We start from the raw sequence: 21082 nt of genomic DNA, 5'->3' as shown, positions 1-21082 counted from the left end.
TACACACAGGCTCCATGCTGTAATGTGCATCATGTGTGTGTTATTATTATGTGTCATTATCAGTGATTCCCCCGCTCATCCTCCTGTCTATCTGTATGTGACCCGGACGCTGTACTCTACTTACACACAGGCTCCATGCTGTAATGTGCATCGTGTGTGTGTGTGTTATTATTATGTGGCATTATCAGTGATTCCCCCTCACATCCTCCTGTCTATCTGTGTGTTACCCGGACGCTGCGCTCCACTTACACACATGTTCCATGCTGTAATGTGCATCGTGTGTGTGTTATTATTATGTGTCATTATCAGTGATTCCCCAGCTCATCCTCCTGTCTATCTGAGTGTTACCCGGATGCTGTGCTCCACTTACACACAGGCTCCATGCTGTAATGTGCATCATGTGTGTGTTATTATTATGTGGCATTATCAGTGATTCCCCCGCTCATCCTCCTGTCTATCTGTGTGTTACCCGGACACTGCGCTCCACTTACACACATGTTCCATGCTGTAATGTGCATCGTGTGTGTGTTATTATTATGTTGCATTATCAGTGATTCCCCCCACTCATCCTCCTATCTGTGTGTTACCCGGACGCTGCGCTCCACTTACACACAGGCTCCATGCTGTAATGTGCATCATGTGTGTTATTATTATGTGTCATTATTAGTGATTCCCCCGCTCATCCTCCTGTCTATCTGTGTGTGACCGAGACGCTGCGCTCCACTTACACACAGGCTCCATGCTCTAATGTGCATTGTGTGTGTTGTTATTATTATGTGGTATTATCAGTGATTCCCCCGCTCATCCTCCTGTCTATCTGTGTGTGACCCGGATGCTGCGCTCCACTTACACACAGGCTCCATGCTGTAATGTGCATCGTGTGTGTGTTATTATTATGTATCATTATCAGTGATTCCCCCGCTCATCCTCCTGTCTATCTGTGTGTTACCTGGACGCTGCACTCCACTTACACACAGGCTTCATGCTGTAATGTGCATCATGTGTGTTATTATTATGTGTCATTATCAGTGATTCCCTCGCTCCTCCTCCTGTCTATCTGTGTGTGACCCAGACGCTACACTCTACTTACACACAGGCTCCATGCTGTGATGTGCATCGTGTGTGTGTGTTATTATTATGTGGCATTATCAGTGATTCCCCCGCTCATCCTCCTGTCTATCTGTGTGTTACTCGGACGCTGCGCTCCACTTACACACAGGCTCCATGCTGTAATGTGCATCGTGTGTGTGAGTTATTATTATGTGGTATTATCAGTGATTCCCCTTCTAATCCTCCTGTCTATCTGTGTGTTACCCAGACGCTGCGCTCCACTTACACACAGGCTCCATGCTGTAATGTGCATCGTGTGTGTATTATTATGTGGCATTATCAGTGATTCTCCCGCTCATCCTCCTGTCTATCTGTGTGTTACCTGGACGCTGCACTCCACTTACACACAGGCTTCATGCTGTAATGTGCATCATGTGTGTTATTGTTATGTGTCATTATCAGTGATTCCCCTGCTCATCCTCCTGTCTATCTGTGTGTTACCCGGACGCTGCACTCCACTTACACACAGGCTTCATGCTGTAATGTGCATCATGTGTGTTATTGTTATGTGTCATTATCAGTGATTCCCCCGCTCATCCTCCTGTCTATCTGTGTGTTACCTGGACGCTGCACTCCACTTACACACAGGCTCCATGCTGTAATGTGCATCGTGTGTGTGTGTGTTATTATTATGTGGCATTATCAGTGATTTCCCCACACATCCTCCTGTCTATCTGTGTGTTACCCAGACGCTGCACTCCACTTACACACAGGCTCCATGCTGTAATGTGCATCGTGTGTGTGAGTTATTATTATGTGGTATTATCAGTGATTCCCCTTCTAATCCTCCTGTCTATCTGTGTGTTACCCGGATGCTGCGCTCAACTTACACACAGGCTCCATGCTGTAATGTGCATTGTGTGTGTGTTATTATTATGTGTCAATATCAGTTATTCCCCCGCTCATCCTCCTGTCTATCTGTGTGTTACCCGGATGCTGCGCTCCACTTACAAAAAAGCTCCATGCTGTAATGTGCATTGTGTGTGTGTGTTATTATTATGTGGTATTATCAGTGATTCCCCTTCTAATCCTCCTGTCTATCTGTGTGTTACACGGACGCTGCGCTCCACTTACACACAGGCTCCATGCTGTAATGTGCATCGTGTGTGTGAGTTATTATTATGTGGTATTATCAGTGATTCCCCTTCTAATTCTCCTGTCTATCTGTGTGTTACCCAGACGCAGCGCTCCACTTACACACAGGCTCCATGCTGTAATGTGCATTGTGTGTGTGTTGTTATTATTATGTATCATTATCAGTGATTCCCCCGCTCATCCTCCTGTCTATCTGTGTGTTACCCGGATGCTGCGCTCCACTTACACACAGGCTCCATGATGTAATGTGCATTGTGTGTATGTGTTATTATTATGTGTTATTATCAGTGATTCCCCCGCTCATCCTCCTGTCTATCTGTGTGTTACCCGGACGCTGCGCTCCTCTTACACACATGATCCATGCTGTAATGTGCATCGTGTGTGTGAGTTATTATTATGTGGTATTATCAGTGATTCCCCTTCTAATCCTCCTGTCTATCTGTGTGTTACCCAGACGCTGCGCTCCACTTACACACAGGCTCCATGCTGTAATGTGCATCGTGTGTGTGTTATTATTATGTATTATTATCAGTGATTCCCCCGCTCATCCTCCTGTCTATCTGTGTGTTACCTGGACGCTGCACTCCACTTACACACAGGCTTCATGCTGTAATGTGCATCATGTGTGTTATTATTATGTGTCATTATCAGTGATTCCCCCGCTCATCCTCCTGTCTATCTGTGTGTGACCCAGACGCTGCACTCTACTTACACACAGGCTCCATGCTGTGATGTGCATCGTGTGTGTGAGTTATTATTATGTGGCATTATCAGTGATTCCCCCGCTCATCCTCCTATCTATCTGTGTGTTACCCAGACGCTGTGCTCCGCTTACACACAGGCTCCAATCTGTAATGTGCATTGTGTGTGTTGTTATTATTATGTGTTATTATCAGTGATTCCCCCGCTCATCCTCCTGTCTATCTGTGTGTTACCCAGACGCTGTGCTCCGCTTACACACAGGCTCCAATCTGTAATGTGCATTGTGTGTGTTGTTATTATTATGTGTCATTATCAGTGATTCCCCCGCTCATCCTCCTGTCTATCTGTGTGTTACCCGGACGCTTCGCTCCACTTACACACAGGCTCCATGCTGTAATGTACATCGTGTGTGTGTTATTATTATGTGACATTATCAGTGATTCCCCCGCTCATCCTCCTGTCTATCTGTGTGTGACCCGGACGCTGCGCTCCACTTACACAAAGGCTCCATGCTGTCATGTGCATCGTGTGTGTTATTATTATGTGTCATTATCAGTGATTCCCCCACTCATCCTCCTGTCTATCTGTGTGTTACCTGGACACTGCGCTCCACTTACACACAGGCTCCATGCTGTAATGTGCATCGTGTGTGTGTGTTATTATTATGTGTCATTACCAGTGATTCCCCCGCTCATCCTCCTGTCTATCTGTGTGTTACCCAGATGCTGTGCTCCACTTACACTCAGGCTCCATGCTGTAATGTTCATTATGTGTGTGTTATTATTATGTGGCATTATCAGTGATTCCCCTGCTCATCCTCCTGTCTATCTGTGTGTTACCCGGATGCTGCGCTCCACTTACACACAGGCACCATGCTGTAATGTGCATTGTGTGTGTGTTATTATTATGTGTCATTATCAGTGACTCCCCCGCTCATCCTCCTGTCTATCTGTGTGTTACCTGGATGCTGTGCTCCACTTACACACAGGCTCCACGCTGTAATATGCATCATGTGTGTGTTATTATTACGTGGCATTATCAGTGATTCCCCCGCTCATCCTCCTGTCTATCTGTGTGTTACCCGGACGCTGCGCTCCACTTACACACAGGCTCCATGCTGTAATGTGCATCATATATGTATTATTATGTATCATTATCAGTGATTCCCCCGCTCATCCTCCTGTCTATCTGTGCGTTACCCGGACACTGCGCTCCACTTACACACATGCTCCATGCTGTAATGTGTAGTGTGTGTGTGTTATTATGTGTCAATATCAGTTATTCCCCCACTCATCCTCCTGTCTATCTGTGTGTTACCCGGACACTGCGCTCCACTTACACACAGGCTCCATGCTGTAATGTGTAGTGTGTGTGTGTTATTATGTGTCAATATCAGTTATTCCCCCACTCATCCTCCTGTCTATCTGTGCGTTACCCGGACACTGCGCTCCACTTACACACATGCTCCATGCTGTAATGTGCATCGTGTGTGTTATTATTATGTGGCATTATCAGAGATTCCCCTGCTCATCCTCCTGTCTATCTGAGTGTTACCCGGAAGCTGCGCTCCACTTACACACAGGCTCCAAGCTGTAATGTGCATCGTGTGTGTGTTATTATTATGTGGTATTATCAGTGATTCCCCCGCTCATCCTCCTGTCTATCTGTGTGTTACCCGGACGCTGCGCTCCACTTACACAAAGGCTCCATGCTGTCATGTGCATCGTGTGTGTTATTATTATGTGTCATTACCAGTGATTCCCCCGCTCATCCTCCTGTCTATCTGTGTGTTACCCAGATGCTGTGCTCCACTTACACACAGGCTTCATGCTGTAATGTGCATTGTGTGTGTGAGTTATTATTATGTGGTATTATCAGTGATCCCCCGCTCATCCTCCTGTCTATCTGTGTGTTACCCGGACGCTGCGCTCCACTTACACAAAGGCTCCATGCTGTCATGTGCATCGTGTGTGTTATTATTATGTGTCATTACCAGTGATTCCCCCGCTCATCCTCCTGTCTATCTGTGTGTTACCCAGATGCTGTGCTCCACTTACACACAGGTTCCACGCTGTACTATGCATCATGTGTGTGTTATTATTATGTGGCATTATCAGTTACTCCCCCGCTCATCCTCATGTCTATCTGTGTGTTACCCGGACGCTGTGCTCCACTTACACACAGGCTCCACGCTGTACTATGCATCATGTGTGTGTTATTATTATGTGTCATTATCAGTGATTCCCCCGCTCATCCTCCTGTCTATCTGTGTGTTACCCGGACGCTGTGCTCCACTTACACACAGGCTCCACGCTGTACTATGCATCATGTGTGTGTTATTATTATGTGGTATTATCAGTGATTCCCCCGCTCATCCTCCTGTCTATCTGTGTGTTACCAAGACGCTGCACTCCACTTACACGCAGGCTCCATGCTGTAATGTACATCGTGTTTGTGTTGTTATTATTATATGGCATTATCAGTGATTCCCCCGCTCATCCTCCTGACTATCTGTGTGTTACCCGGACGCTGCGCTCCACTTACACACAGGCTCCACGCTGTACTATGCATCATGTGTGTGTTATTATTATGTGTCATTATCAGTGATTCCCCCGCTCATCCTCCTGTCTATCTGTGTGTTACCCGGACGCTGTGCTCCACTTACACACAGGCTCCACGCTGTACTATGCATCATGTGTGTGTTATTATTATGTGGTATTATCAGTGATTCCCCCGCTCATCCTCCTGTCTATCTGTGTGTTACCAAGACGCTGCACTCCACTTACACGCAGGCTCCATGCTGTAATGTACATCGTGTTTGTGTTGTTATTATTATATGGCATTATCAGTGATTCCCCCGCTCATCCTCCTGACTATCTGTGTGTTACCCGGACGCTGCGCTCCACTTACACACAGGCTCCATGCTGTAATGTGCATTGTGTGTGTTGTTATTATTATTGTGACATTATCAGTGATTCCTCCGCTCATCCTCCTGTCTATCTGTGTGTTATCCAGACGCTGCGCTCCACTTACACACAGGCTCCATGATGTAATGTGCATCGTGTGTGTGTTATTATTATGTATCATTATCAGTGATTTCCCCGCTCATCCTCCTGTCTATCTGTGTGTTACCTGGACGCTGCACTCCACTTACACACAGGCTTCATGCTGTAATGTGCATCATGTGTGTTATTATTATGTGTCATTATCAGTGATTCCCCCGCTCATCCTCCTGTCTATCTGTGTGTTACCTGGACGCTGCACTCCACTTACACACAGGCTCCATGCTGTAATGTGCATCGTGTGTGTGAGTTATTATTATGTGGTATTATCAGTGATTCCCCTTCTAATCCTCCTGTCTATCTGTGTGTTACCCAGAAACTGCGCTTCACTTACACACAGGCTCCATGCTGTAATGTGCATTGTGTGTGTGTTGTTATTATTATGTATCATTATCAGTGATTCCCCCGCTCATCCTCTTGTCTATCTGTGTGTTACCCGGATGCTGCGCTCCACTTACAAACAGGCTCCATGCTGTAATGTGTATCGTGTGTGTGTGTTATTATTATGTGTTATTATCAGTGATTCCCCCGCTCATCCTCCTGTCTATCTGTGTGTTACCTGGATGCTGTGCTCCACTTACACACAGGCTCCATGCTGTAATGTGCATTGTGTGTGTGTGTTATTATTATGTGTTATTATCAGTGATTCCCCCGCTCATCCTCCTGTCTATCTGTGTGTTACCCGGACGCTGCGCTCCTCTTACACACATGATCCATGCTGTAATGTGCATCGTGTGTGTGAGTTATTATTATGTGGTATTATCAGTGATTCCCCTTCTAATCCTTCTGTCTATCTGTGTGTTACCCAGACGCTGCGCTCCACTTACACACAGGCTCCATGCTGTAATATGCATCGTGTGTGTGTTATTATTATGTTACATTATCAGTGATTCCCCCGCTCATCCTCCTGTCTATCTGTGTGTGACCCAGACGCTGCACTCTACTTACACACAGGCTCCATGCTGTGATGTGCATCGTGTGTGTTATTATTATGTGTCATTATCAGTGATTCTCCCGCTCATCCTCCTGTCTATCTGTGTGTGACCCAGACGCTGCACTCTACTTACACACATTCTCCATGCTGTGATGTGCATCGTGTGTGTTATATTATTATGTGTTATTATCAGTGATTCCCCCGCTCATCCTCCTGTCTATCTGTGTGTTACCCAGACGCTGCGCTCCACTTACACACAGGCTCCATGCTGTAATGTGCATCGTGTGTGTTGTTATTATTATGTGTTATTATCAGTGATTCCCCCGCTCATCCACCTGTCTATCTTTTGTGTTACCCAGACGCTGTGCTCCGCTTACACACAGGCTCCAATCTGTAATGTGCATTGTGTGTGTGTTATTATTATGTGTCATTATCAGTGATTCCCCCGCTCATCCTCCTGTCTATCTGTGTGTTACCCGGACGCTGCGCTCCACTTACACACAGGCTCCATACTGTAATGTGCATCGTGTGTGTTATTATTATGTGTCATTATCTGTGATTCCCCCGCTCATCCTCCTGTCTATCTGTGTGTTACCCAGAGGCTGTGCTCCGCTTACACACATGATCCATGCTGTAATGTGCATCGTGTGTGTTGTTATTATTATGTGGTATTATCAGTGATTCCCCCGCTCATCCTCCTGTCTATCTGTGTGTTACCCAGACGCTGTGCTCCGCTTACACACAGGCTCCATGCTGTAATGTGCATCATGTGTGTGTTATTATTGTGTCATTATCAGTGATTCCCCCGCTCATCCTCCTGTCTATCTGTGTGTTACCCAGATGCTGCGCTCCACTTACACACAGGCTCCATGTTGTAATGTGCATCGTGTGTGTGTTATTATTATGTGGCATTACCAGTGATTACCCCTCTCATCCTCCTGTCTATCTGTGTGTTACCCGGACGCTGCACTCCACTTACACACAGGCTCTATGCTGTAATGTGCATCGTGTGTGTGTTATTATGTGTCATTATCAGTGATTCCCCCGCTCATCCTCCAGTCTATCTGTGTGTTACCCGGACGCTGCACTCCACTTACACACAGGCTCCATGTTGTAATGTGCATCATGTGTGTTATTATTATGTGTCATTATCAGTGATTCCCCCGCTCATCCTCCTGTCTATCTGTGTGTTACCCGGACGCTGCGCTCCACTTACACACAGGCTCCATGCTGTAATGTGCATCGTGTGTGTTGTTATTATTATGTGTTATTATCAGTGATTCCCCCGCTCATCCTCCTGTCTATCTGTGTGTTACCCAGACGCTGTGCTCCGCTTACACACAGGCTACATGCTGTAATGTGCATCGTGTGTGTGTTATTATTATGTGACATTATCAGTGATTACCCCGCTCGTCCTCCTGTCTATCTGTGTGTGACCCGGACGCTGCGCTCCACTTACACACAGGCTCCATGCTGTAATGTGCATTGTGTGTGTGTTATTATGTGTCAATATCAGTTATTCCCCCACTCATCCTCCTGTCTATCTGTGTGTTACCCGGATGCTGCGCTCCACTTACACACATGCTCCATGCTGTAATGTGCATCGTGTGTGCGTTATTATTATGTGACATTATCAGTGATTCCTCCGCTCAACCTCCTGTCTATCTGTGTGTTACCCGGACGCTGTGCTCCACTTCCACACAGGCTCCATGCTGTAATGTGCAGTGTGTGTGTGTTATTATTATGTGGTATTATCAGTGATTCCCCGGCTCATCCTCCTGTCTATCTGTGTGTTACCCGGACGCTGCGCTCCACTTACACAAAGGCTCCATGCTGTCATGTGCATCGTGTGTGTTATTATTATGTGTCATTACCAGTGATTCCCCCGCTCATCCTCCTGTCTATCTGTGTGTTACCCAGATGCTGTGCTCCACTTACACACAGGCTTCATGCTGTAATGTGCATTGTGTGTGTGAGTTATTATTATGTGGCATTATCAGAGATTCCCCTGCTCATCCTCCTGTCTATCTGAGTGTTACCCGGAAGCTGCGCTCCACTTACACACAGGCTTCATGCTGTAATGTGCATCGTGTGTGTGTTGTTATTATTATGTGGTATTATCAGTGATTCCCCTGTTCATCCTCCTGTCTATCTGTGTGTTACCCGGACGCTGCGCTCCACTTACACAAAGGCTCCATGCTGTCATGTGCATCGTGTGTGTTATTATTATGTGTCATTATCAATGATTCCCACGCTCATCCTCCTGTCTATCTGTGTGTTACCCGGATGCTGCGCTCCACTTACACAAAGGCTCCATGCTGTAATGTGCATCGTGTGTGTGTTATTATTATGTGTCATTATCAGTGATTCCCCCACTCATCATCCTGTCTATCTGTGTGTTACTACGACGCTGCGCTCCACTTACACACAGGCTCCATGCTGTAATGTGCATCATGTGTGTGTTATTATTATGTGTCATTATCAGTGATTCCCCCGCTCATCCTCCTGTCTATCTGTGTGTTACCTGGACGCTGCGCTCCACTTACACACAGGCTCCATGCTGTAATGTGCATCGTGTGTGTTATTATTATGTGTCATTATCAGTGATTCCCCCGCTCATCCTCCTGTCTATCTGTGTGTGACCCGGACGCTGTGCTCCACTTACACACATTCTCCATGCTGTAATGTGCATCGTGTGTGTGTTATTATTATGTGGCATTATCAGTGATTCTCCCGCTCATACTCCTGTCTATCTGTGTGTGACCCGGATGCTGCACTCTACTTACACACAGGCTCCATGCTGTAATGTGCATTGTGTGTGTGAGTTATTATTATGTGGTATTATCAGTGATTCCCCTGTTCATCCTCCTGTCTATCTGTGTGTTACCCGGACGCTGCGCTCCACTTACACAAAGGCTCCATGCTGTCATGTGCATCGGGTGTGTTATTATTATGTGTCATTATCAGTGATTCCCCCGCTCATCCTCCTGTCTATCTGTGTGTTACCTGGACACTGCGCTCCACTTACACACAGTCTCCATGCTGTAATGTGCATCGTGTGTGTGTGTTATTATTATGTGTCATTACCAGTGATTCCCCCGCTCATCCTCCTGTCTATCTGTGTGTTACCCAGATGCTGTGCTCCACTTACACTCAGGCTCCATGCTGTAATGTTCATTATGTGTGTGTTATTATTATGTGGCATTATCAGTGATTCCCCCGCTCATCCTCCTGTCTATCTGTGTGTTACCCGGACGCTGCGCTCCACTTACACACAGGCACCTTGCTGTAATGTGCATTGTGTGTGTGTTATTATTATGTGTCATTATCAGTGACTCCCCCGCTCATCCTCCTGTCTATCTGTGTGTTACCTGGATGCTGTGCTCCACTTACACACAGGCTCCACGCTGTAATATGCATCATGTGTGTGTTATTATTACGTGGCATTATCAGTGATTCCCCCGCTCATCCTCCTGTCTATCTGTGTGTTACCCGGACGCTGCGCTCCACTTACACACAGGCTCCATGCTGTAATGTGCATCATATATGTATTATTATGTATCATTATCAGTGATTCCCCCGCTCATCCTCCTGTCTATCTGTGCGTTACCCGGACACTGCGCTCCACTTACACACATGCTCCATGCTGTAATGTGTAGTGTGTGTGTGTTATTATTATGTGTCATTATCAGTGATTCCCCCACTCATCCTCCTGTCTATCTGTGTGTTACCCGGATGCTGCGCTCCACTTACACACATGCTCCATGCTGTAATGTGCATCGTGTGTGTTATTATTATGTGTCATTATCAGTGATTCCCCCGCTCATCCTCCTGTCTATCTGTGTGTGACCCGGACGCTGTGCTCCACTTACACACATTCTCCATGCTGTAATGTGCATCGTGTGTGTTGTTATTATTATGTGTCATTATCAGTGATTCTCCCGCTCATACTCCTATCTATCTTTGTGTGACCCGGATGCTGCACTCTACTTACACACAGGCTCCATGCTGTAATGTGCATCGTGTGTGTGTTATTATTATGTGGCATTATCAGAGATTCCCCTGCTCATCCTCCTGTCTATCTGAGTGTTACCCGGAAGCTGCGCTCCACTTACACACAGGCTCCAAGCTGTAATGTGCATCGTGTGTGTGTTATTATTATGTGGTATTATCAGTGATTCCCCCGCTCATCCTCCTGTCTATCTGTGTGTTACCCGGACGCTGCGCTCCACTTACACAAAGGCTCCATGCTGTCATGTGCATCGTGTGTGTTATTATTATGTGTCATTACCAGTGATTCCCCCGCTCATCCTCCTGTCTATCTGTGTGTTACCCAGATGCTGTGCTCCACTTACACACAGGCTTCATGCTGTAATGTGCATTGTGTGTGTGAGTTATTATTATGTGGTATTATCAGTGATACCCCGCTCATCCTCCTGTCTATCTGTGTGTTACCCGGACGCTGCGCTCCACTTACACAAAGGCTCCATGCTGTCATGTGCATCGTGTGTGTTATTATTATGTGTCATTACCAGTGATTCCCCCGCTCATCCTCCTGTCTATCTGTGTGTTACCCAGATGCTGTGCTCCACTTACACACAGGTTCCACGCTGTACTATGCATCATGTGTGTGTTATTATTATGTGGCATTATCAGTTACTCCCCCGCTCATCCTCCTGTCTATCTGTGTGTTACCCGGACGCTGTGCTCCACTTACACACAGGCTCCACGCTGTAATGTGCATCGTGTGTGTGTTATTATTATGTGTCATTACCAGTGATTCCCCCGCTCATCCTCCTGTCTATCTGTGTGTTACCCGGACGCTGCGCTCCACTTACACACAGGCTCCACGCTGTACTATGCATCATGTGTGTGTTATTATTATGTGTCATTATCAGTGATTCCCCCGCTCATCCTCCTGTCTATCTGTGTGTTACCCGGACGCTGTGCTCCACTTACACACAGGCTCCACGCTGTACTATGCATCATGTGTGTGTTATTATTATGTGGTATTATCAGTGATTCCCCCGCTCATCCTCCTGTCTATCTGTGTGTTACCAAGACGCTGCACTCCACTTACACGCAGGCTCCATGCTGTAATGTACATCGTGTTTGTGTTGTTATTATTATATGGCATTATCAGTGATTCCCCCGCTCATCCTCCTGACTATCTGTGTGTTACCCGGACGCTGCGCTCCACTTACACACAGGCTCCATGCTGTAATGTGCATTGTGTGTGTTGTTATTATTATTGTGACATTATCAGTGATTCCTCCGCTCATCCTCCTGTCTATCTGTGTGTTATCCAGATGCTGCGCTCCACTTACACACAGGCTCCATGCTGTAATGTGCATCGTGTGTGTGTTATTATTATGTGTCATTATCAGTGATTTCCCCGCTCATCCTCCTGTCTATCTGTGTGTTACCTGGACGCTGCACTCCACTTACACACAGGCTTCATGCTGTAATGTGCATCATGTGTGTTATTATTATGTGTCATTATCAGTGATTCCCCCGCTCATCCTCCTGTCTATCTGTGTGTTACCTGGACGCTGCGCTCCACTTACACACAGGCTCCATGCTGTAATGTGCATCGTGTGTGTGAGTTATTATTATGTGGTATTATCAGTGATTCCCCTTCTAATCCTCCTGTCTATCTGTGTGTTACCCAGAAACTGCGCTTCACTTACACACAGGCTCCATGCTGTAATGTGCATTGTGTGTGTGTTGTTATTATTATGTATCATTATCAGTGATTCCCCCGCTCATCCTCTTGTCTATCTGTGTGTTACCCGGATGCTGCGCTCCACTTACAAACAGGCTCCATGCTGTAATGTGTATCGTGTGTGTGTTATTATTATGTGTTATTATCAGTGATTCCCCCGCTCATCCTCCTGTCTATCTGTGTGTTACCCGGACGCTGCGCTCCTCTTACACACATGATCCATGCTGTAATGTGCATCGTGTGTGTGAGTTATTATTATGTGGTATTATCAGTGATTCCCCTTCTAATCCTTCTGTCTATCTGTGTGTTACCCAGACGCTGCGCTCCACTTACACACAGGCTCCATGCTGTAATATGCATCGTGTGTGTGTTATTATTATGTTACATTATCAGTGATTCCCCCCGCTCATCCTCCTGTCTATCTGTGTGTTACCTGGACGCTGCACTCCACTTACACACAGGCTTCATGCTGTAATGTGCATCATGTGTGTTATTATTATGTGTCATTATCAGTGATTCCCCCGCTCATCCTCCTGTCTATCTGTGTGTGACCCAGACGCTGCACTCTACTTACACACAGGCTCCATGCTGTGATGTGCATCGTGTGTGTTATTATTATGTGTCATTATCAGTGATTCTCCCGCTCATCCTCCTGTCTATCTGTGTGTGACCCGGACGCTGCGCTCCACTTACACACAGGCTCCATGCTGTGATGTGCATCGTGTGTGTTGTTATTATTATGTGTTATTATCAGTGATTCCCCCGCTCATCCACCTGTCTATCTGTGTGTTACCCAGACGCTGTGCTCCGCTTACACACAGGCTCCATGCTGTAATGTGCATCGTGTGTGTGTTATTATTATGTGGTATTATCAGTGATTCCCCCGCTCATCCTCCTGTCTATCTGTGTGTTACCCGGACGCTGCACTCCACTTACACACAGGCTCCATGCTGTAATGTACATCATGTGTGTGTTATTATTATGTGTCATTATCAGTGATTCCCCCACTCATCCTCCTGTCTATCTGTGTTTTACCCGGACGCTGCGCTCCACTTACACACAGGCTCCATACTGTAATGTGCATCGTGTGTGTTATTATTATGTGTCATTATCAGTGATTCCCCCGCTCATCCTCCTGTCTATCTGTGTGTTACCCAGAGGCTGTGCTCCGCTTACACACATGATCCATGCTGTAATGTGCATCGTGTGTGTTGTTATTATTATGTGGTATTATCAGTGATTCCCCCGCTCATCCTCCTGTCTATCTGTGTGTTACCCAGACGCTGTGCTCCGCTTACACACAGGCTCCATGCTGTAATGTGCATCATGTGTGTGTTATTATTATGTGTCATTATCAGTGATTCCCCCGCTCATCCTCCTGTCTATCTGTGTGTTACCCAGATGCTGCGCTCCACTTACACACAGGCTCCATGTTGTAATGTGCATCGTGTGTGTGTTATTATTATGTGGCATTACCAGTGATTACCCCTCTCATCCTCCTGTCTATCTGTGTGTTACCCGGACGCTGCGCTCCACTTACACACAGGCTCTATGCTGTAATGTGCATCGTGTGTGTGTTATTATGTGTCATTATCAGTGATTCCCCCGCTCATCCTCCAGTCTATCTGTGTGTTACCCGGACGCTGCACTCCACTTACACACAGGCTCCATGTTGTAATGTGCATCATGTGTGTTATTATTATGTGTCATTATCAGTGATTCCCCCGCTCATCCTCCTGTCTATCTGTGTGTTACCCGGACGCTGCGCTCCACTTACACACAGGCTCCATGCTGTAATGTGCATCGTGTGTGTTGTTATTATTATGTGTTATTATCAGTGATTCCCCCGCTCATCCTCCTGTCTATCTGTGTGTTACCCAGACGCTGTGCTCCGCTTACACACAGGCTACATGCTGTAATGTGCATCGTGTGTGTGTTATTATTATGTGACATTATCAGTGATTACCCCGCTCGTCCTCCTGTCTATCTGTGTGTGACCCGGACGCTGCGCTCCACTTACACACAGGCTCCATGCTGTAATGTGCATTGTGTGTGTGTTATTATGTGTCAATATCAGTTATTCCCCCACTCATCCTCCTGTCTATCTGTGTGTTACCCGGATGCTGCGCTCCACTTACACACATGCTCCATGCTGTAATGTGCATCGTGTGTGCGTTATTATTATGTGACATTATCAGTGATTCCTCCGCTCATCCTCCTGTCTATCTGTGTGTTACCCGGACGCTGTGCTCCACTTCCACACAGGCTCCATGCTGTAATGTGCATCGTGTGTGTGTGTTATTATTATGTGTCATTACCAGTGATTCCTCCGCTCATCCTCCTGTCTATCTGTGTGTTACCCGGACACTGCGCTCCACTTACACTCAGGCTCCATGCTGTAATGTGCATCGTGTGTGTGTGTTATTATTATGTGTCATTATCAGTAATTCCCCCACTCATCCTCCTGTCTATCTGTGTGTTACCCGGACACTGCGCTCCACTTACACTCAGGCTCCATGCTGTAATGTTCATTATGTGTGTGTTATTATTATGTGGCATTATCAGTGATTCCCCCACACATCCTCCTGTCTATCTGTGTGTTACCCAGACGCTGCGCTCCACTTACACACAGGCTCCATGCTGTAATGTGCATCGTGTGTGTGTTATTATTATGTATCATTATCAGTGATTCCCCCGCTCATCCTCCTGTCTATCTGTGTGTTACCTGGACGCTGCACTCCACTTACACACAGGCTTCATGCTGTAATGTGCATCATGTGTGTTATTATTATGTGTCATTATCAGTGATTCCCCCGCTCATCCTCCTGTCTATCTGTGTGTGACCCAGACGCTGCGCTCCACTTACACACAGGATCAATGCTGCAATGTGCATCGAGTGTGTTATTTTTATGTGTCATTATCAGTGATTCCCCTGCTCATCCTCCTGTCTATCTGTGTGTTACCCGGATGCTGCGCTCAACTTACACACAGGCACCATGCTGTAATGTGCATTGTGTGTGTGTTATTATTATGTGTCATTATCAGTGACTCCCCCGCTCATCCTCCTGTCTATCTGTGTGTTACCTGGATGCTGTGCTCCACTTACACACAGGCTCCACGCTGTAATATGCATCATGTGTGTGTTATTATTACGTGGCATTATCAGTGATTCCCCCGCTCATCCTCCTGTCTATCTGTGTGTTACCCGGACGCTGCGCTCCACTCACACACAGGCTCCATGCTGTAATGTGCATTGTGTGTGTGTTATTATTATGTATCATTATCAGTGATTCCCCCGCTCATCCTCCTGTCTATCTGTGCGTTACCCGGACACTGCGCTCCACTTACACACATGCTCCATGCTGTAATGTGTAGTGTGTGTGTGTTATTATGTGTCAATATCAGTTATTCCCCCACTCATCCTCCTGTCTATCTGTGTGTTACCCGGACACTGCGCTCCACTTACACACAGGCTCCATGCTGTAATGTGCATTGTGTGTGTGTTATTATGTGTCAATATCAGTTATTCCCCCACTCATCCTCCTGTCTATCTGTGTGTTACCCGGATGCTGCGTTCCACTTACACACATGCTCCATGCTGTAATGTGCATTGTGTGTGTTATTATTATGTGTCATTATCATTGATTCCCCCACTCATCCTCCTGCCTATCTGTGTGTGACCCGGACGCTGCACTCTACTTACACACAGGCTCCATGCTGTAATGTGCATCGTGTGTGTGTTATTATTATGTGGTATTATCAGATGATTCCCCTGCTCATCCTCCTGTCTATCTGTGTGTTACCCGGATGCTGCGCTCCATTACACACAGGCTCCATGCTGTAATTTTAATTATGTGAGTGTTATTATTATGTTGTATTATCAGTGATTCCACCAATTATCTTCCTGTCTATCTGTGTGTTACCCGCCCACTGCGCTCCACTTAAACACAGGCTCCATTCTGCAATGTGCATTGTGTGTGTGTTTTTATCATGTGTCATTATCAGTGATTCCCCCGATCATCCTCCTGTCTATCTGTGTGTTACCCAGACGCTGCGCTCCACTTACACACAGGCTCCATGCTGTAATGTGCATCGTGTGTGTTATTATTATGTGTTATTATCAGTGATTCCCCCGCTCATCCTCCTGTCTATCTGTGTGTTATCCGGACGCTGTGCTTTACTTACACACAAGCTCCATGCTGTAATGTGTATCGTGTGTGGGTTATTATTATGTGACATTATCAGGGATTCCCCCGCTCATCCTCCTGTCTATCTGTGTGTTACCCGGATGCTGCGCTCCACTTACACACAGGCACCATGCTGTAATGTGCATTGTGTGTGTGTTATTATTATGTGTCATTATCAGTGATTACCCCGCTCATGTTCCTGTCTATCTGTGTGTTACCCGGACGCTGTGCTCCAGTTATACACACAGGCTCCATGTTGTAATGTGCATTGTGTGTGTGTTATTATTATGTGTCATTATCAGTGATACCCCCGCTCATCCACCTGTCTATTTGTGTGTTACCCGGACGCTGCGCTCCACTTACACACAGGCTCCATGCTGTAATATGCATCGTGTGTGTGTTATTATTATGTGTCATTATCAGTGATTCCCCCGCTCATCCTCCTGTCTATCTGTGTGTTACCCGGATGCTGCGCTCCACTTACACACAGGCACCATGCTGTAATGTGCATTGTGTGTGTGTTATTATTATGTGTCATTATCAGTGATTACCCCGCTCATGTTCCTGTCTATCTGTGTGACCCGGACGCTGCGCTCCACTTATACACAGGCTCCAATCTGTAATGTGCATTGTGTGTGTTGTTATTATTATGTGTTATTATCAGTGATTCCCCCGCTCATCCTCCTGTCTATCTGTGTGTTACCCGGACGCTGCGCTCCTCTTACACACATGATCCATGCTGTAATGTGCATTGTTTGTGTGTTATTATTATGTGTCAATATCAGTTATTCCCCCACTCATCCTCCTGTCTATCTGTGTGTTACCCGGATGCTGCGCTCCACTTACACACATGCTCCATGCTGTAATGTGCATCGTGTGTGTTATTATTATGTGTCATTATCAGTGATTCCCCCGCTCATACTCCTGTCTATCTGTGTGTGACCCGGATGCTGCACTCTACTTACACACAGGCTCCATGCTGTAATGTGCATCGTGTGTGTGTTATTATTATGTGGCATTATCAGAGATTCCCCTGCTCATCCTCCTGTCTATCTGAGTGTTACCCGGAAGCTGCGCTCCACTTACACACAGGCTTCATGCTGTAATGTGCATTGTGTGTGAGTTATTATTATGTGGTATTATCAGTGATTCCCCCGCTCATCCTCCTGTCTATCTGTGTGTGACCCGGACGCTGCGCTCCACTTACACAAAGGCTCCATGCTGTCATGTGCATCGTGTGTGTTATTATTATGTGTCATTATTAGTGACTCCCCCGCTCATCCTCCTGTCTATCTGTGTGTTACCCGGACGCTGTGCTCCACTTACACACAGGCTCCATGCTGTACTATGCGTCATGTGTGTGTTATTATTATGTGGTATTATCAGTGATTCCCCCGCTCATCCTCCTGTCTATCTGTGTGTTACCCGGACGCTGCGCTCCACTTACACACAGGCTCCATGCTGTAATGTTCATCGTGTGTGTGTATTATTATGTATCATTATCAGTGATTCCCCACTCATCCTCCTGTCTATCTGTGTGTTACCTGGTGTTAGGCGCCGGGGTCCGCTCGTCGGTGCGGCCCGGCGCCTAGCAACCAGGGACGCCGTGCGCGTACAGCCGCCGGCTCCCTGGCAACGCTGGACGCCGGGCGCACGGAGCCGCTCTGACCCTAGCAACGGGGACGCCACGTTCGGGCCGCGTTCCCCGTTGCTGGGTCTGTTCTAATTGCATTATGGTGTGCTGGCCGTGCAGCATGCAAGCTGCACGGCATTAATTGTGATCACCTAGTCTGGCTCCTGATTGGGGAGCTCACACTTATAAGCACCCTTTGGACTTCTCACAGACGCCGGTGATAGCTTCCTGTTTGCCTGTGTCAGTTGCAGAAAGTTTCCAGTCCTGCTCAATCCGGTTGTTCCTGTCCTCAGTGGTCCAGTACTCGGATATTTGTCACCTATTCCTGGAGTCTGACCGAGCACCTTTAACATCCTGTGGTGTTCGTGAGTCGCGGCGCAGCCGTGTGTTGCGGCTTGTCCGCTTACTGTTTATTATTTAGTATATTTGTTTTCTGGAGCTTTTGCGGAGGATTCCGCCTCCACAGATCCACTCTGGTATCCAGCGGTGCTGGATAGGAGTAACGGATCAGTGGATCTTTGGTTGTCCTTTTCCCTGGCGGCTAGTCCGCACATACCTTTTGTTTAAGTTAGTTAGCTTGTAACCCCTGGCCTGGTTGCTTAGTCAGAGGGCCCCTTGTTATCACCCTGTCTCGGATTTCCTTTTGTCTCCCATTAAGACCTGAGGGGGCATCGGGGTTGGGCAGACATAATCCGCCCTTCGAACGCGGCTGCCATGGGCTCAAGCAACCATAGTCTCGCAGGGGATTTCTGATAACACGGGCGAGACAACGGAGTTAGGGCGCCAGGGGTTACTAGGCTTTCCTGCTCCCACTACCAGCATATCTTCCCAGTACTCTGACCTCTGCCATAAGATCTCCTCTGGTCTGGAGTATGGGAATCATAACATTATCACCGGCCAGACAAAAAAAAAAAAATTAAAATCAACAGGAGTTAATTTTTACTTATTCAGTTGGGAGATTTTGTCGGCCTCATGAATCCCACCGGTGTTGGGCCAAATCCTGGCCAGCTTCTAGTTAGTCAGATTCAAGAACTTACTTAGATGGTTCAGGGGGATAGAAAACAGTTTTTTAATTTTAAAGAGTCTTGTAAACTTTACTTTCGTTTAAGACCAGTCTCCTCAGGTACGGAGGCTCAGCGGGTTGGAATTATTATTTCTCTGCTTCAGGGGGATCCTCAGACCTGGGCTTTTGGTTTAAAGACAGACGATCCGGCCTTATTGCCTGTAGACGCCTTTTTAAAATCTTTAGGGCTATTGTATGACGACCCTGATAGAGAGGCGTCCGCTGAGAGTCAGTTGCGTGCTCTCAGACAGGGTAGGAATCCCGCAGAGATTTATTGTACGGAGTTTCGCCGTTGGTCGAACGACTGTGGATGGAATGACCCAGCCCTGCGCAGTCAGTTTCGCCTCGGCTTATCTGAATCTATAAAAGACAGTCTCCTTCAGTATCCCGCTCCTGAGACTCTCGATAAACTCATGGAGCTCTCTATTAAGATAGATCGTCGGCTCAGAGAGCGGAGGGCTGAAAAAGGAGCATCTGTCGGGTCTACTCCTTGTGTTTTTTCCATTCCTGTGGACATGGAGGAGCCTATGCAGATAGGTCTCTCCAAATTGTCCCCTGAAGAAAGAACCAGGAGGCAAAATTCTGGTCTTTGTTTATACTGTGGAGGTAAGGGACATTTTGCCCGTAGTTGTCCGAACAAGTCGGGAAACTTCCCGACCAAGTGAGTTGTGAGGGGGTTCACTTTGGTCTGCAGCTTATCTCCTCGAATAATTCACTGTTAGTCCCTGCTAAAGTTTCCTTTGGCAGCCTCTGTTCCTCGGTCTCTGCTTTTGTGGACAGTGGAGCTGCAGGGAACTTTATGGATTTAACATGGGCCAAGGCCTTAGGTATTCCTCAGTTAACCTTGGGTAGGAGTGTCACCATGCATGGTTTAGATGGGAGTCCCTTGTCCAATGGGGTTATTTCTCTCTGTACACCTCCTGTTTTACTTTCGGTAGGAGCTCTGCATTCTGAAAAGATTGAGTTTTTCCTTACCCATTGTCCAGCAGTTCCTGTGGTTCTGGGTCACCCTTGGCTGGCCTTTCATAATCCCATCATTGATTGGCAGTCGGGGGAGATCTTACAATGGGGTACCATCTGTAATAAAGAATGTATTACGCTTCCTATCCGAGTAGCTGCCGCCGTTCCCGCACCCATTCCTGTGGAATACCAGGATTTTGTTGATGTATTTTCCAAGGGCAATGCGGATATTCTGCCTCCCCATAGGCCTTATGATTGTGCCATTGAGCTAATTCCTGGTGCCACGTTGCCTAAAGGAAGGTTATATGCATTGTCTGGTCCTGAAACTGTGGCCATGAATGAGTATGTGAAAGAAAGCCTTGAGAAAGGATTTATCAGGCCATCTAAATCCCCTTTAAGTGCAGGTTTCTTCTTCGTAGAGAAGAAGGATGGTTCACTCAGACCCTGCATTGACTTTAGAGCTTTGAATAAAATCTCAGTAAAGAATACTTACCCTCTGCCGCTGATCTCTGTCCTCTTTGATCAGCTACGTTCGGCTGTGATTTTTTCTAAAATTGACCTGAGAGGAGCATATAACCTCATCAGAATCAAGTCAGGGGATGAGTGGAAAA

At 46.8% G+C, this 21082-nt stretch overlaps 1 protein-coding gene across 1 annotated transcript in view; it reads right to left on the bottom strand.

Moving 5' to 3' along the window:
• LOC134911053 (WAP four-disulfide core domain protein 12-like) overlaps window positions 1–21082 on the bottom strand; it is a 234541-nt gene that overhangs the window by 158862 nt on the left and 54597 nt on the right. The window lies entirely within an intron of this gene.

Source organism: Pseudophryne corroboree, chromosome 4 (assembly GCF_028390025.1).
Source record: "Pseudophryne corroboree isolate aPseCor3 chromosome 4, aPseCor3.hap2, whole genome shotgun sequence".
In the NCBI taxonomy this organism is placed as follows: domain Eukaryota; kingdom Metazoa; phylum Chordata; class Amphibia; order Anura; family Myobatrachidae; genus Pseudophryne; species Pseudophryne corroboree.
The sequence above is the reverse complement of the archived record's forward strand: the minus strand, read 5'-3'. Positions and strand labels throughout refer to the sequence as shown.